The 14,605-nt window shown below is 40.2% G+C and overlaps 1 pseudogene; it reads left to right on the plus strand.

Annotated features, from left to right (window-relative positions):
• Nucleotides 1–13,834, plus strand: part of LOC123114341 (parkeol synthase-like) — a 37,901-nt pseudogene extending 24,067 nt beyond the window's left edge.
• Nucleotides 13,835–14,605: the final 771 nt, after the last annotated feature.

Raw genomic sequence — 14,605 nt, forward strand, 5'->3', positions numbered from 1 at the left:
ACTATATGATCACTCATTGAGGAACCCTCTTTCATCTTGCAATCAGTCAAGGCGTTGGTTAATTAAATGTTTTTTGGTTCTTGCCTGCTTCTTGTACAGAACTTCCAGTGACGCAATTATAAAATTAGTAGTAGACATGTCAAAACACTTCTGTAGTTCAGGATCCATGCAAGTTAACATGAGGCACTAGACTGAATCATAGTCATCACTACAAGCAGCATAAGCAACAACTTCTTCCGGTGGTGCATCCTTTGCCGGAGCATCACCCAGGGGTTGATCCAACACATACTCCTTAGCACTCCTGAGGACAAATATGAGGTTTCAGATCCAATCCGCGTAGTTTCCACCATTAAGAGCCAACTTTTCTTACTCTAACATAGGGGCTAAGGAACATATTGCGAGCCATTGATCTACCACATAGACACAAAATTCATTTAGACATTTATTCATAATTAAGGTTGCACTGGTGTTTAAACAAATCTTCTCTATCTAAATAGCTAGCCCCCCACTAACTATTTATCTCAACATGCAAGCATGCCATGTTACCACACAACATGCATGAGAAAAGGATCACCTCCACTACCATATATCTCTCAACATGCAAGCATGTCACTTCATCATGACATGCATGAGAAAAGTCTCATCTCAACATGCATGCAAACATACTTGAGAATTTTATTCTATTATGCTATATATATTTAATAAACATTTTACAAATATATAGTAATCAAAATATTAAATTATTTGTAGTTTTAGTTTTAGATTTTTATATTATTACTTCAAATATTCATGTTTCATACAACAGATCACATTGAAATATGTTGCAAAACATTCCCGCAACAACGTGCGGGGTATCATCTAGTTTTATATAAAAATGCACTCCCACTCAAATCAATATCACTCATAATTGAAAGCTAGTGATTCAAGTTCTTGATCTCATTCACATACATGGATGCTAGCATCTCATATGACGTGAATTTCAACCGGTAGGTAATATTTTGCCGATCATATCACCATATGACTCATGTTCATCTTTCGATGCTTTGCGCTCCGAACTCAAAACTTTTCTACCAGGACTTCAAGAAAACTGAGTGTTTGTTGCTGTCAAGTCTTACCTCACCCGCCTTGCACTTCACCTCCCGTTTGTACTCATGGTAGCATGTAGTACTCCGAAAGGCTGCATGTTATAGACGGTTGCAACACTAGGAAGGGCACCTTTTAACTTGATATTTACTGTGAGAGATCGCCCTACTAATTGACTACTTCTCAATCAAAGGGTGAAACAACAAAGGGATACACATCTCAGGAAATTCATAAAAGCATGGTATGGTTTAGCTCGGCTCTAGTAATCATTCATGACCATCTTCAGTCTTCAGATGAAGCATTGTGATACGATTATCACGTTGTCGTGCAACCGTTTTAAAAACGCTGTTGTGGCGGCAATTTTCGAAAATCTTGTCTTGGCAACAAATTCAGAAATTCTGCCATGGCATGAAATTATAGCTCCTCGTCACGCGCCTAGGACACCTTCTCCACGTCGTGGTCCTCCGTGTACGCTTGCCATCGGCACGTGTAACCTGTAGGCTATCTCTATGATATTTACATTAACGTGGAAATCTCATGGCTCCAGCCATCGTCACATGTAATATGTAGGTTATCTCTATCAGTAAGTAGTGATGATGATACTCTCATGGTCTAAGGAGAAAAATCACACGTTAACACTGTATTATTACAGTTGATTACAGACGATGTAAAGACAATTCATAATAGCCATGTTTTGGTCAATTCAATATGATCATTCTTCAACGTCATAATATCAATGTTGTTTTAGAACTATCCTTTACACTTAATGATATCCTAAGATCTGGAAAACGTGATCACCAACAACACTTGAGCTAGTCCTGGAGGCAAGACTAGGAACCTTTTATTTAACCGTTTATCATTCCACACGCGCACATGAGTTACCACTGAATTTCATATTGTAGGATCATAGCAGCTATAGCATATCATATAAACTCTTTAATTATGAATACAAAAATATAATAATACAAATATTATTACATCTAGGGCATATTTCCAACAGTGAGGTTCTATGTATATCCGCCTATGTTATTCCAACATAGTCGGTCACAAGCCTGGATAAAGCAGGAGGGGTTGTGATAGATGTGGTGAGCCAATAACTATTGAAGCCATTCTTATGGAGATTAAATCCTATAAAAATTCGTGGAGGTGTAACCCTCTTAGCAAGACGCCATATCGAAACCCGGGTATGGTGTTAAATGGGCAAGGGTCGGGCTGCCACCCCCTTGCTGGTGTGCCATATCTTGACCTGGATACGGTGATAAGTGAGCAAGGATCGGATCATTGCATCCTTAGTGACGCGCTACATCGCCGTCTGGATGTAGTGAAAACAAAATGCATCTACTGCCTCCTTGCTCAAGGGCTTCATCAAAAAGATTTTCCCATGAAGAAGCTTAGATCACCATTCTCACTCGGATGAAAGAGTTGTCCGATCTATCCAAGACTAATGCTCCAAAGCTAGAAAGGTTAGATAAAGTGCTTAAGAATTGTGCTCTGGAAGTTGTGGATGCCCTTCAACCAGCTCTGAATGTGCCTCAAGGGTCTTCGCATTTGAGTAGAAGGATGAGAAGGGTAAGGAAGCTAGTTGAGCCTACTAGGTTGTGTGTGGGTACTTGTAATGTAGGGTAGCTCATGGGTAGGCTCCAAGAGGTAGTTGATACAACGATTAGGTGATGTGTGAATGTTCTTTTCATTCGAAGGAGGTGGAAGATACCGGTTTCAAGCTATGGTACTGGAACCAAAAGTGGAGTTAGCATCGTGATCTACAAGAACATTAAGGATGGGATGGTTGACATCAAGAGCAAGGAGATAGGACTATTTTAGTGAAGCTGAACACTGGTGATTTGGCTCTTAATGTTACTAGAATCCCCTCAAATAGATCTCAATGAGAGCATTAAGACGCATTTTGGGTACGAGATGGATGCATTGGTCAGTAGTGTACCTATCTCTGAGAAGCTCTTTATAGGAGGATCCTCAATGGGCATGTAGGCTCGTCTAGAGTAGGCTTTGAGGGGGTGCATGGGGGTTTCAGGTTCAAGAGTAGGAACCAAGATGGGGTGGGTGCTTTGAACTTTTCTTTGGCCTACGACTTAATTGTAGAGAATACCTTCTTTAGAAAGAGAGACTCTCATCTAGTCACCTTTAGCAGTGGTGAACACTATATCCAAATTTATTTCATCCTCTCGAGAAAAGTGGATAGGGATGCTTGCTTAGATTGTAAGATGATACCTAGAGAGTGTGGGGTGCCTCAAGATAAGCTTGTGACAACAGATTTTCGTTTTTGGGTACGCACTCAACGGAGTAAGCTCATCAAATTGACAAAGACAAAGTGGTGGAAGCTCAGAAGAGTCAACACATACTTTCAAGGAGAGGGTTATCGAAGAGGGCCCTTGGATGAAGGAGGTGATGCAAACAACATATGGATGAAGTTGGCCCCTTTCATTAGGTCAGTGGCCTCAGAGGAGCTCGGAGTGACTAGAGGAGGTATAGGCATGAAGCTAAGTATACATGGTGGTGGAATGAGAATGCCCAGAAGGCTATAAAGAGAAGAAAGAATGTTTTAGACGACTGGGCACGAAGGAAGGGCAGAATGAAGGGGAGTAGGACATCTATAAGATGGACAAAACTAGAGAGAGGAAGACAAGGGACATCATCCAAGTTAAATGCATTAAGGATGAGACAGAGCAACTCCTAGTAAAATACATAGAGATGAAGAACATATGGTGGGGGTAATTCAACAAACTCTTCAACAAAGATAGTGGAAGCCCGTCCATTGATTTGGACACCTCTTCCGACGACCTCAACATGCACTTGGGGCATAGGATTCAAAAATTTGAGGTCAAATATGCATTGTAAAGGATGAAAGGAGGCAAGACGGTTGGCCCGGATGGGATCACCATTGAAGTGTGGAGATGTCTTGGGGACATAGCGATGGATCTACTCAATAAGTTGTTCAACCTTATCTTCTGATCAAATAAGATGCCAGATGAGTGGAAACATAGTATTTTAATACCAATCTTCAAGAATAAGGGGGTGTTCAAAGTTGTACTAATTATTGGGGGATCAAACTAATGATCCATATAATGAAAACTATAGGAAAGGTTTACTGAACATCGTCTAAATGGATTGACTAACGTCTCAAAAAACCAATTTGGTTTCATTCCCGGGAGATTGACTATGGAGGCGGGTTTCTTGATAAGGCAACTTATGGAGAGATAAAGGAAACAAAAGAAAGACCTGCATATGGTCTTCATTGAGTTGGAGCAGGCTGATGACAAAGTGTTGAGGAATGCCATGTGTAGTGGCGAAGCTTGAGCCATGGATTGGGGGGGCTCATTAATTTAGAAAAAAATGATAACAGTAACAAATTTACTATTTATTTGACGTAAATTTGAGCAGGCCGGTGAGACATGGCCCACCCTGGCCTCAATGAAGACTCGCCTGTGGTCATGCAGTGGGCCTTAGAAAGGCACAAAGTGTCAATAAAGTACACTATTCTCATGAAGAATATGTACAATAATGTTATGACAAGTGTCTCAACAAGTGATGGAGACACCGATGTACCAAGGGTCGGCTCTGAGCCCTTATCTATTTTCTTTGGTTATGGATGGGGCCACAAGAGGTATATAAGGAGATATCCCTTGGTGTATGCTCTTTGCGGATGATGCGGTGTTAGTGGTTAAGAGCATGACGAGGGTTAATCAAAAGTTAGAATTACGAATAAGGCCTTTGGAGTCAAAAGATTTTAGGCTCAGTAGGTCTAGAACAAAGTACATGAGGTGTGATTTCAGTGCTACTACATAGGTGTAGGGAGATGTTACAATTGAGGGTTAGGTGGTACCCAAAAATGTCACTTTTCGCTACTTGGGATCTATGTTGCATAAGGATGAGGATACCAATGAAGTCATTAGCCATAGAATGAAAGCCAGATGGTTGGTGTGGCTCCAAGCTTCTAGTGTCCCATGCGACAATAGGGTGCCACAAAAGCTAAAAGGCAAATTTTATAGGACGACGATCCGACTTGCAATGTTATATGGAGCAGAATGTTGGCCTACTAAAAGGCAACATGTCGAATAGCTAAGTGTAGCTGAGATGCACATGTTACAATGGATTTATGGCCACACAAGAGGAGATCGTGTTCGCAATGCTAACATACGACAGAGAATATAGGTGGCACCAATTGAGGAGAAGCTTGTGCAACATCGTTTGAGATGGTTTGGACATGGGGAACGGAGGCCATAAGAGGCACCCGTTCATAGCAGGCTAATAAGTCAGCCCGATAATGGGAAGAGAGTTAATGGAAGACTAAATTTGACATGGAAGGAGTCCCAAAAGAGAGATTTGAAGGATTGAAATATCGCCAAAGAGCTAGCCTTAGATATGAGAGAGTGGAAGCTAGCGATTCATGTGTCAACCTTGATTTTTTTTGTTTTCTTCCCTTTTACCCTTTTGTGTTTTTTTTGCCGTTTCCTTCCTTTTATTTGGGTTTGTTTTGTTATTGCCTTTTTTCTTCCCTTTTCATTTTGGTTTATTATAGCCCTTTTCCTCTTTTATTTTGCCTGCCATCTCCCTTTGGTCTTTGGGTAATGCGGGTTTCATCTATAGCCTAGCTCAACTTGTTTGGGACTAAAAAGCTTGGTTGTTGTTGTTGTTTGTTGTTGTCAAGTCCTATTTACTTTCAGATAGTCTACTGGAACATGGGTGCCCACTAGCTAGTACTCCCTCTGTCCCATAATGTAAGACGTTTTTTGACACTACACTAGTGTCAAAAAACGTCTTACATTATGGGACGGAGGGAGTAATAGATTTCGGCTACCCCAGCTACGTGAAGTTGTCCAGGAAGCCTAACCTGGCACGCACAAGCTCTGCTAGCGTACAAATCATAAAATTATTATCCATAACAGAGATATCTGTAGTGCAGCACTAGCGCCCCTATTTTATGCAAGTTAACGCCCTATTGGGCCATAGTGGGGTTTCAACTTTTATACGCCCTCCACTGCAGATTTACGATGGCAGCCAGGTCTGGGACGCAGGTTTCACAGTTGAGGCCCTTGTGGCTACTGACCTTGTCAATGAGCTTGGACCAACTCTTGAAAGAGCGCACTCCTTCCTTAAGAAGTCACAGGTACATTCATGCTATACTCGACATCAAATTTGTCTGAAAAATGTCAATTTCATTCGATAGTAGAGTACTTACAAATAAGTATTTTTTTTTACTATTGAAGTTGCTTGAGGATTGCCCCAGAGATTTCAACCACTGGTATCGCCATATTTGCAAAGGTGGTTGGACATTTACTACAGCTGATGATGGTTGGCAAGTTTCAGATTGCACTGCAACAGCATTAAAGGTGCAAAATTATATTTTCCATATTACCAATACAGAACTTTTTTGCCTAATTTAATTTCTTTCAATTTGTGTATTGAACACGTTATGTGCTCATGCATATACTAAAAAAAGTGTTGCTTTGATATGCACTAGCAGGTTGGTACGTACGACACGCATGCAGGAATATCCATTCATGCAACATATATTAAGATGAATTTATAGCGATAGAATATAAAATACGATATATACAATGTCTTTAAAGAAAACTAAATATCGCATGTCACACACAAATTTGTAATATTTATAATTATATTTATCAATTAATAACTTGCATGTGGAAAGCAATTAAGAAACCTTTGGATATGGAAAGAATTTTTTTTAAATGAGTTTAAAGATCGCAGGGGTTTATAGCAATGAAATCAACCCGTCTGGGTACAGATGGAGCTAACCATGGGGTGGGTGGAAAAAGTCTGAGTGAAGGAATTCTTCATCCGGTGGGTCCTCTCCAATCATGTGGTTAGATGGATAGTCCCCTATAAGTCCAAGGCTCTAGATTGATGGGTATAGGATGTAGGGAGTGAAAACAAGAGTCACAGGGATTCATTCTTTATTAGTTTAGATAAGAAACTTTCTCTAGACATCATTACTACCAACATTGACTTTAAAGTTGGTGCAGGGTACCGAGCTCACTGTTAAATTAAATTAAATTCTAGAAGGGACCCACATGTGGGGCATGAAAGAAAATTACCTTTTTTTCCTTGTCCGCCTATTCCTGAATTTCAGCTCCTTCGTGTACCCTTGCTCATAGTCTTGTTGTTTTAACCGACATGTTAAGGAGCGACAACACATATAAAAATCCATTTGAAACCCAATGAAGTTGGAAATCTAAGATGTTGTATAATCAATTTAAACTACTTGTAAGGGGTGGATTCCCCTGCCAACAACGACTCCAATAAGGATTAGGAGGTAGAGGCTGAAACTGAAGATGGAACAGACAGGGGGACGGTGCCCAATTTTTGGTCTCCAAATATTTATATTTGCTTTTGCCATGTAGCCACGCACATCACACACTATAGAGTCTGTTCAGGCTGGACCTGGCTCAATTGAAGAAATATCACAATCTGTTATAGCCTGTAAAAATAGTTTATTGCTGTTGGTTCTTAGAACCTCGTATGGGCCAACTATTGATTTCATATTTTGACTACCTGATAGATTTCTGTGATTTTCTTAAGTATTGATGCTGCTACTTTTACATTTACACAGGCATGTCTGTTGTTATCAAAGATTTCTCCTGAAATCGTTGGAAAACCACTGGAAATTTCTAGACAATATGATGGTATCAATGTTCTGATGTCTTTCATGGTAAGCATCATTCAAACTTATGTTACCATTCTACAAAATAGTTAATAATAAGATTTTAAACCGCATATTCACTTTTAAGTTGAAAACATATAGTACATGGTGTGCATACTCACTACTGAGTCTTTGAGGCACGACAAAACCAGTGGAATGTCAGAACTCTTATGCTTCAGTTCTGCTGGATCGCAACTTTGTGGATTTCTCTGCTATAATGCCTATAGAAATACAGTTATATAAAGCACATGGACTATCACAGGACTAGCAAAACATCTATATGTTTGCTGGATGCATAATAAAGTGTGGCTAGAGCCTGCAAATGGTTTTGCTAAGAATAAAATTGCAGCACATGAATGAATGATTTTCTAGATAAGAAAATGTGTTGCCGTGTTGTGACACCTCTAACACAGACTGCTAGATCTAACAACCAAAAAATATTTATTTTATAGCATAAATGTATTTATATTGATTACCTGTCACCAGTGTTTAAAAAAACGGAGGAATGAAGTGAGCAGTTGAGCAATGCCTAGCATCTAGGCATTCCTAGGCTATGCCTAGCTAGGCTATCATAGGAATTTGCACTTTTGGCTAATGAACATAAAAAGATACAGAAAACAAGGAAAACATTGCATATGGCGACATAATTATTAAAAAAAATGGGGAAACGCGTTATTAATAGCAGAACTGAAAGCAAAGAGGTGGAGCTCTTCCTAGCGCCTGGGCAATGCTTAAGCCATCCATAATTCAAACTCCTATATTCCCTATCTAATTCAGGAGAACCAAAAACAGTTCACGGCTTGATTAAACCGTTCCAATCTATTTCTCGATTTCCACATACATATTTTGGATATGTATGCTGCCTTCTCGTCATGAAGAATAAATACTTTTTTATGTATACTTAAATCTTGATCATGAGATATATTCTTTGAAGAACATAAAAAAGTAAGTATGCAACACAAAACACAAATATAGACTTAAAAAAGAAATCACTGATAATATATTAAAGGAAGAGCTAAGGTGAGCATTTAACCCAATTATGTTAATGTGCAATCAATGATTCAAATATCACCGAAATATTTTGGTAAAAATACAACAGAGTTGAATAATATATCAATGGCTAGGTTATAATTCTGTCGCATGGGCATTCGAACACAGACGGTATGTTCCTTTATGTGTAATCTCTCCCTTCTCCAAGAGCTGCTTACCGCCCAATCCCCACGTGGGGCGGCACGCGAGGTCATGCATTGCATTCCTCTTATGCTTTCGTCCTCAATTCAAGTAAAAGGGTCAACCGAGATATTCTATGGGATGAACAGCGAGGGTTATATGCTGACCCTTGCCCACCTAAATAACCAATATGTGACTAATCCTACAACCCCACTTCCACTTCTGGGCCTCTTGGCCGCAAACCATAACTGCTACGTGCTTTCAACAACTAGGGTGGTACAGCCACCCCCTTAAGAGCTGACACCCTTGGCAGCATACCATATATACGTCCTGTGGATACCTAGGATCTTCTCTCGGTCTATAGTGCGATTATACTCTAATACCACTATAAAAATTTGGCGATCATGATCTGCTTACCGCCCAGCCCTCACATAGGACGGCACACAAATTAATGTGTAACGGTCCTTTTATGCTTCGGTCCTCACTTCGTGTAAATGGGTTAACCAGGAGGTTGATTGGAACACCAATGGTTATACAATGACTCATACCCACCTAAATACCGAACATGAGACTAATCCCACAACTACACTTCCACTGATGGGTCTCTTGGCCTAACCACTACTACTATTGGCTTCCAATAGGTGGGGTGTTAAAACTTTGCTAATATCACAAGCCCACATCTTGTTGATTATGAATTATCATGAAAAGAGAAGCAAAAACAAAGTTTTAAATAACATGCCAATAATCAATTAGAATGGATGAAGTTTTCTTCCGAGGATCAGACCAAACCAACTTTTTGGAGCGTTTGGGCATCATGGCTTCCCCACACTGTGAGATTCCATCATCAATGGTCTTATGCTGTTCATCAACCAAGGAGGTGGGAAGGGGCGCCGATCCAATGCCACCATCAATGCAAGTAACTGCATTAACTAGAGATGGCTAGCAGGGTGATGCATCTCCATTGTTCCTCGCCAACGTCAATGCTAGCAGTGGCACAACAAATGCCAGCCGACTCCTATTTGTAGAAGACCAGCCAGAGGACATGCATGGAGTCGTGAGAGCGAGAGGAATGACTGCGGTGCTGGGATATCGTGGGGTAAGGGAGTTAGGGCTCTCACTTTGCAGAGTGGGCCTAATAAAGATGTTGAGAAATTAGTGGTGGGTAATTGTTCAAACATTATATAGTTATCATTTCTTTCATGCAATATAAACAATATAACCTTCTCTTCAATTGGTTGGCTCCTCCAATCTTACGTATGGACATGGAGTAGTACACATTCAAAAGACAATATCCATTTTTGTCATTTTTCCCTTTCAGTTTTATTATGCAGTTTTTTACCAAATGGGGCCCTGATTGTCGTCTAACTAAAATGGCATGATCTCATAAAATACAAACAAAATCATATGTGATGCAAAGAATATTGACACGACACGCTAGGATGGAACATGATTGGAGTGTTGCAATATCCTCTACAGTTCCACAACACATACTATATGCGATGCTAAACATGACTCATAGCAACACATGCCCCATGTGTTGCCCAAAGTCTGTCTTGTATTGTGATTTCCAATTTACTTTTGTCAGATCAAAACATGAAGGGCAAGAATCCAATTTATGATGGTTGTATATAGATAGTATTTCCAATTTTCTATGTTGAAACATTTATGTTCATGAAGTATCTTTATCAGCAGTTTCTCTTTGATGAGGCTTTTGTCTGATATGTTTGTGTTGATTAACATTCACAGAATAATAATGGCGGCATTTCATCATTTGAACCTGTAAGGTCTTATGCATGGTTGGAGGTGAGAAATTGACTTCTTTCAGGATCCTCCTTTCTTGTGTTAATATTTAGCAAGTTATATTTTTCCTTGATTTCATCACTAAATGAAAGCCTTGAAGATAGAAAGAGATGTGCACACATTGGTGCGCATCTCAAGCGGTGATGAATTTGCATGAACAGAAAACACACAGCAGTAAACCACGGGTATTACATAAGCTGGATTTGTTAGATCTACAACAACAACCAAAGCATATCACTTATAACCTATCTAAATCTACTAATAAAATAAGAAGTCAAGCAAATGAGACAAACAGAGATAACCAAATACTCTGCACCAAAACTTAGAATTTTATCTTAGTGTTGTATAAACTCAAGTAGTGCAATATAGCATGCAAAGTTATACCGGTAATCGACTATTAACTTTGCTAAATATATTGCACATATAAATATATAAATTAAAAATATATCTGATTATCACTATAATTACACTCTTGCTTTGTTGAAAAGCAAAGCTACTTTCATCAATGTGACTACATTTATCTATACTGACATGTTTTGTTTAAATTCAGGATTTTAATCCTTCTGACTCATTTGGGCGCGTTATGATTGAATACTCGTAAGATGAGATAACCTCTCGATGTTCAGTTCTTATATATACTTCGTTTTTCTCATTTATATGAAAAGATCCAATCACATAAATCTGAATTGGCAGGTATGTCGAATGTACATCATCATCAATTCAGTGTCTAGCATTATTCAGAGAGCTTAACCCTGGGCACCGCAAGGAAGAGGTGGAAAATTGTATCAGAAAAGGCGCTGATTTCATTGAGATTTCTCAAAGAAGAGATGGTTCATGGTTAGTATGAGTACACTATGCATACATAACTACAAATACTATATGCTGATTATATAATATCTACTTAGTTCTAATTGTTCGAAAACTATGTCCTAACAGGTATGGCTCGTGGGGAATTTGTTTTACTTATGCCACATGGTTTGCAGTGGAAGGATTAGTTTCTGTTGGTAGGACATTCAAGAATAGCGCTGCGATCAGAAAGGCTTGTGAATTTCTCTTGTCAAAAGAGCTTCCTTCGGGTGGCTGGGGAGAGAGCTATCTGTCAAGTCATGACGAGGTAACACTGACCTCAATTTGTCAATTTGTTTGAAGGTGGTATTTAGGGGTCAGGATTTTCTGTAGCTAGCGTTGCAAGCTGGTCTTTCAGGAATTAGTGTTTCTCTATAATTTCTGTAAGGAGTCAAAAAAATGAACACTACCGGGGTTGTTTGTTCTAGCTAGAAATTGTTCAAAACAGCTTATAGTTGTGGATTGAGGAATCTTAGATTGTGCTAGATAAGGTTCTAAACACCAATACACCTATATAGGCCCTAAATCTAGAGTATAATAATAACCCTGTAACCGAGAGCTGACCAACCATATTATGAATTGCATTGAATCAGGTTTACACAAATCTAAAAGGCAACCGACCTCATGGTACACACACTGCCTGGGCCATGCTAACACTAATTGATGCAGGGCAGGTCTGCTTTTTTTTTTGCATTTCGCTTGTGGATTTTCATAAGACGTGTACATTCGGAAAGGAAACTAATTCAAGGTGTTGTTATAGGCCGAACGAGATCCAATGCCTCTACATCGAGCAGCTAAGGTTTTGCTCAATTTACAATTAGATGATGGAGAATTTCCACAGCAGGTAAGTAATAGCTGTGCATAGAAAGGTCGTTTTACTACCATTGGGACATACCAAGGGATATTACTGAATTCTAAACTAGGATGGTAATAAGCTCCATGGATAAACAAGCATTAGTACCTTATTATACCTCACTTATTCTTGATTCTATACTACAATGAATGCTAGAGGAAATATGTTGGGTTTCACCTTTACTACTATTTTCCTTACTGAGTTAAATTATTCATTAAAGAGATAGTCATCACTAAGCCTTTGGTTGGGACGATGTTGATAAAATTGCTGGCAATCTAGTGGATATTATAGATAACAAGATTCCTACAGTTGGAGGATTACCAATCCTTCCAAAATTGGAAACTATCCTAGCTTATTAGCCCTATTGAGTTCAACATTCCACCTCACAAAACATTTTATGTGGCCCATGAGGAAGCTAAATGATTATGACCATATTAGGAACCATCTGGGCAAGCTTCACACAACTGTGAAGCTTCTACATTTGAGCATATCTTGATGTTTTTGTATGCATGTTCAACGTTAATCAAAATGGGTCCATCACATGGTGCTCACATATAGGTAGAACAACACCTAGGCAGATAAATGGTTGGAACATGATGAATATATCGACGTTTAAGAATGGATGTGGGTGATTTCTTATTTCTTACATAAAATCAACATTGGACTAAATTACTATTCTTTGTGCCATAGTTTTCATGATAAACAAACAAATCTTATAGATATGATATTATTATATTTGCTAAACATACCATGAATAGAATAAAAAATAAAAGATAGTGGGCTCACGCAGGTTTCCTATTTTTTTTATCTCAATATATGCTTAAATATAATATGCGTGAACATGTTGTGTGCTTATGTTTGTACACAGTTTTGCATTGTATTGAATATGGTCAGAGACCATGTATCAACCACTGATGATTTGAAATGACAGTACATATTTATTTTACTTACACAGAAACTCCTATTCCGAACATATTTAGTTTATGCACTGTTACATTTTGGTGTAATGATTATTTATAATGTTGCATTGTGCTGACAAAAAATTCGGTCAACAACAGGAGATCATTGGAGTTTTTCTCCAAACTGCCATGGCCAGTTACTCCCAGCACAGGAATGTCTTCCCTATCTGGGCTCTCACAGAATACCGTCGTCGAGTATTGCTTGCAGGCAAGAAATAGGCGCTTGATTTAAAGTTACCTCTTACTCCTAGCAGCTTGTACTCTCTCTCTCTATCTTTCGTTTGATTTATACTATATTCTAGCTATTGTAGTTTCTAAGAATAATAAAATGTGTAATCGTAAGCAATCAGTTCTGTTAAATTGTTAGTCCTTTTCTTTGTAATAAAACATGTAACCTATAGTACTGCTTCCTTATATCTTTCCCTAATCTCTCCCTAATAATAAAGCACGGATTGAGTCTCCGGGTTCACCGTCGCGGCGTTTTTACGCAAAAGTCCCTGCTGTTTTAGTTATCTAAAACGCAGTCCTCTTTTAATCTGAGAAAAACGTTTCAATTTTACTAAAAGCAACATGGGGCGTGCAGTGACGAAGATGGCCGCGGCGGCGTTCATTCTCCGGCCGGATCACACCGGATTCTGGCGGGAATGGTTCGAAGGCGACCAAATCCACGCATGGGGAGGCGAGGCAGGCACTTGAGGTGGCGACGCGTCTCGATGCAGAGGAGGGTGGCGTGGCGGGACTTGCAAGGTATGGGGAGGCGTGGATCCAGGCGACGGCGAGAAGGACAACAGGAAGGAGGTGCGGGGTGAGCTTGAGCTCCTGCGGGTGGCCATGGCAGAGAAGAGAAAGGGAACGAGGAGAGGGACGGCAGCGGATTACCTCGGGACGACGGCAGGACTCGCCAGCCTCGTCCTCAATGGGGTAGGGGAGCGGCAGGGAAGGCGCGGGGTTAGCGACGCTCACCGCAGACCACGGCAGAGCATGGCTGCTTCGAGCAGGACGGCGCGAGGAGGGAAAACGGGAGGAGGAGAGGCGGAGCTTGCTGGAGGCACGGCATCGGGTGGCGAAGTTTCCGGCCGGAGGCAAGCGTGCGAGGGGCGGCGGCGGCCGAACCTCTCTCTCGTGCGTGTCTCTCTGGTGGCTGGGGATCGAGAGGAGGACGAGGGGGCTCGGAAGAGTGGGGATTGGGATCGAGCGAGCCTCTCCCCTGGCGGGAGC

Source organism: Triticum aestivum, chromosome 5B (genome assembly GCF_018294505.1).
Source record: "Triticum aestivum cultivar Chinese Spring chromosome 5B, IWGSC CS RefSeq v2.1, whole genome shotgun sequence".
NCBI lineage: Eukaryota > Viridiplantae > Streptophyta > Magnoliopsida > Poales > Poaceae > Triticum > Triticum aestivum.